Here is a 3635-nt window from a genome sequence, read left to right as displayed (position 1 = left end):
CTTGTTGCTTTTGAATTATGATTGTGGCCATGAAGGGCATTACAGGAGTATTGTTGTATTGTTGTGTTATTATATATAAATGAAGCTATATGTAAAGTTCTATATGAGGCTATATGTAAAGTCCTATATGAAGCTATATGTAAAGTTTGTGTGATGCTATAATGTGAAGATGTTCTAATGATGTATATATGATGTTGGATTATGAAGTGTCCTCAAATGATAATCTTGTGACTTGATTAGTAGACTAAAGTGTCTCTTCTTGTTACTTAAATTCTTGAATGCATGAATGTGTGAAGTGGGCTAGAACTAAGAGATGGTGCCCTTTCTATAAATGCTAAAAGAGAAATTTTAGGCCAAGACTTGAATCGGCAGAACTAAGAAATGGTGCCCTTTCATAAGTCTAGCTTTCCTAAGTAAATGTATAACCTTGAAGGATGGGCCTTAGGGCAATGTTCCCTTCTTGAGTGAAATGATAGACTTAGAGATTGATGGAGCCGGAACAGCATGATAATCCTTATCTAAGAAAGTTAAATGAGCTATCCTTATTAACCTTGATTGGCTATGACTAAGAAATGGGGCCTTTCTTGGGAAGAGGTACTATGCATTGGGTTGAACTAGAGAAGGAACCCTCTCTAGTACATATGTGATTCAATATTCTATGGGAAACAAGGCTAGCACCGAGTGGATGTGGTTGGGAAGGTGGCCTAGTTGAGTATGAGATTAGGCACAATGAACTTCCTTGGACATCCCGCAAACCATGTGCCTACATAGGTTGCTTACTAGTTCTACCCTTGGCAAGTACAACAACATCCATGGAGTAGGATAGACTCCGGATTCCATGCTTAGCTACTATGATCTATGTCGGTTATGCCTATTCCCATCATGTAGGATGTGCACTATAGTTATTGGATAGGTTCTACAACATGTAGGTAGTAGTATGGGATGCTATTTACACATGGCACGAGTAGGCTTTGAAGATATTAAAGTGAGTTCCCTAAGTCTAACGACTATTATGTGAAAGTCCCCTTATGTGCTTGAAGGTCTCCTAAGTGGTTTCTTAAAGAATGTTGGTCTATTGATGTTATGTTGTAAAGGAAAAGTCCTTATCTAAGGTAATCTTTAGGAACATTTAAGTGTGCTTGAAAAGGTTGTATGGGCGGTCACTTCTTGTCTCACTCAAGCGTTCTTAAGGTTATATTAGGTAGAGGTCCTATGGTAATGAAATGGCATGTGTTCTTCTAAAGTTAAGCATGGGTTGGATATGGATATGTTGAGTTTGTGTATGGTTGGCTATGGTCTTATATGCGAATGTTGACTTGTATTATATCTCTTATACTTGTGAAGTGAAGGTTTTATCAAAAATGTTATGAAAGCATATATTCCTTGTAAATGTCTGTTGAAGCATGTTTTTGCATGGTCTCCATACTTAGTACTTAATTGTCCTAACCCCTTTCTTTCCCTTTTTGACTAAAGTGTAGGGATTGGAGATGGTGACATGTCATGGCTACTTGATAGGTTTCTAAGTGTTGACGATGAAGACTTGGTGAGTACTCAAAGATTCGAGGACAACACCATACATGTTCTTTTTGATGTATTTCTAGTATTGTCTTTAAGTCTTTTATGGGCTTAGTCCCATTGTTGTATTCAAATATTAGATGATTTTGAGACATCATGTATAAAGTCTAGAAAGTCTTCCGCTTGCTATTTTAATGAAATGTCTTCTTTGTAAGGAAAGTTTTTAAATTCTTAGTGACTTTTATGATCTATGCGATGAATGAATTCCAAGGCTTGTATGAGACCTCTGAGAGGTCGAATACACATGTAACGGCTAGGGGGTGCTCTCGGGTCGTTACAACAAAGAAGAAGAAGAAGAAGACGAAGAAGAAGAGGAAGAGAAAGAAGAAGAGGAAGAGGAGGAATAGAAAGAAGAGGAAGACGAAGATGAAAAGGAAGAAGAAGAGAAAGAGGTAGAAGAAGAAGAGGAAGAGGTAGAAGAGGAAGAAGAAGAAGAGGAAGAAGAGGAAGAAGAGGAAGAAGAGGAGGAAGAGAAGGAAGAGGAGGAAGAGGATGAAGAGGACTAACAGGATGAAGAGGAAGAAGATGAAGAACTTGAAGAAGAGGAAGAAGAAGAAGAAGAAAAAGAAGAAGAGGATGAGGAAGAAGAGGAAGGCGAGGAAGAAGAGGAAGAAGAAGAGGAAGAGGTGGATGAGGAGGAAGAGGAGGATGAGGAGGAAAAGAAGGAAGAGGAGGACGAGGAGCAAGAGGTAGAAGAAAAAGTGGAATAAAAAGAAGAATAAGGAGGAGAAGGAGGAAGAGAAGAAGCAGAAGGAGAAGAAGTAAAAGTAAAAGAAATATACAGAGCAGAAGAAAAAGGAGCAGAAGCAGAAGGAGGTGGAGAAGAAGAAGAAGAGGAAGAGGAAGAGGAACAGGAACAGGAAGAGGAGGAGGAGGAGGAGGAGGAGGAAGAGGAACAAAAGGAAGAAGAAGACTAGGAGGAAGAAGAGGAGGAAGAAGAAGAGGAGGAAGAGGAAGAAGAATAGGAAGACGAAGAGGAAGAGGAAGAAGAAGTAGAGGACGAGAAACAAGTAGTAGAAGAAGAAAAAGAAGAAGAAGAAGAAGAAGAAGAAGAGGAAGAGGAAGAAGAAGAGGGAGAGGAGGAGAAGAAAGAGGATGAGAATGAGGAGAGAGAGGGGGAGGAGGAGGAGGAGAAGCAGAAGTAGCATAAGAAGAAGGAGAAGAAGCAAAAGGAGAAGAAGCAGAAGGAGCAGAAGAAGAAGGAGGAGGAGGAGGAGAAGGAGAAGAAGAAGAAGAAGAAGAAGAAGAAGAGAAAGAGGAAGAGGAAGAGGAAGAGGAGGAAGAAGAGGAACAGGAAGAAGAAGAGATACGAAGAAGAGAAAGAAGACGAAGAAGAAGAAGAAGAGGAGGAGGAAAGGGAGCACGAGGAGGACGAGGAGGAGGAGAAAGAAGAAGAAGAAGGAGGAGGAGGAGGAGGAGGAGGAGGTGAAAAAGATGGAAGAGAAGCGGAAGGAGAAGAAGAAGAAGCAGAAGGAGCAAAATAAGAAGGAGCTGAAGTTTAATTTATGAATTTATGATTGTTTTTAAAAAAATGATTGTTTTTCTTTTTTTGGTAATACTTTAATTTTAATTAGTGAATTTATATGTGCTTCGCATGATTAAAAAAACTGATAAAATGTCAATAGTTTAATTAAAATATCATATGAGAAATATTTATAATATGTGCATATATATTATATATATCCAAATGTATAAGTGATTTCATAAATAAAAAGGTTTTGTTAGTAGTTATATGCCTCCCAACAAAGTCATAAGTTGTTATATTGGATAACAAATTTATAAACATACGATAACAAAAAAATCGTATAATAATATAAAACAACAAAAATTATGGGGAGAACAGAAATAAATAAATAAGTAAATATGGCAACATCATTCTTATGATCCTAATCATTAAAACAATAGAAGACAAAATACAAAATTAATGCACAATTTTTCAAACTCTTGTCTAAATTCATTCCCACAAGCCGATCATCATTCAATATCCTTCACTTTATTATTCAAGTCAAATTTAAACATGAATATAAGAAGTATGTAAGAAAAATATAATAAATCTAATG

General features: G+C 37.4%; 1 pseudogene; it reads left to right on the top strand.

The window, feature by feature from the left end:
- LOC125837503 (uncharacterized) overlaps positions 1–3084 on the top strand; it is a 17100-nt pseudogene extending 14016 nt beyond the window's left edge.
- Positions 3085–3635: the final 551 nt, after the last annotated feature.

This window comes from Solanum verrucosum, unplaced genomic scaffold, assembly GCF_900185275.1.
Source record: "Solanum verrucosum unplaced genomic scaffold, falcon-dt-bn FXZP01000092.1, whole genome shotgun sequence".
In the NCBI taxonomy this organism is placed as follows: domain Eukaryota; kingdom Viridiplantae; phylum Streptophyta; class Magnoliopsida; order Solanales; family Solanaceae; genus Solanum; species Solanum verrucosum.
This window is presented reverse-complemented; position numbering and strand designations above follow the sequence as displayed.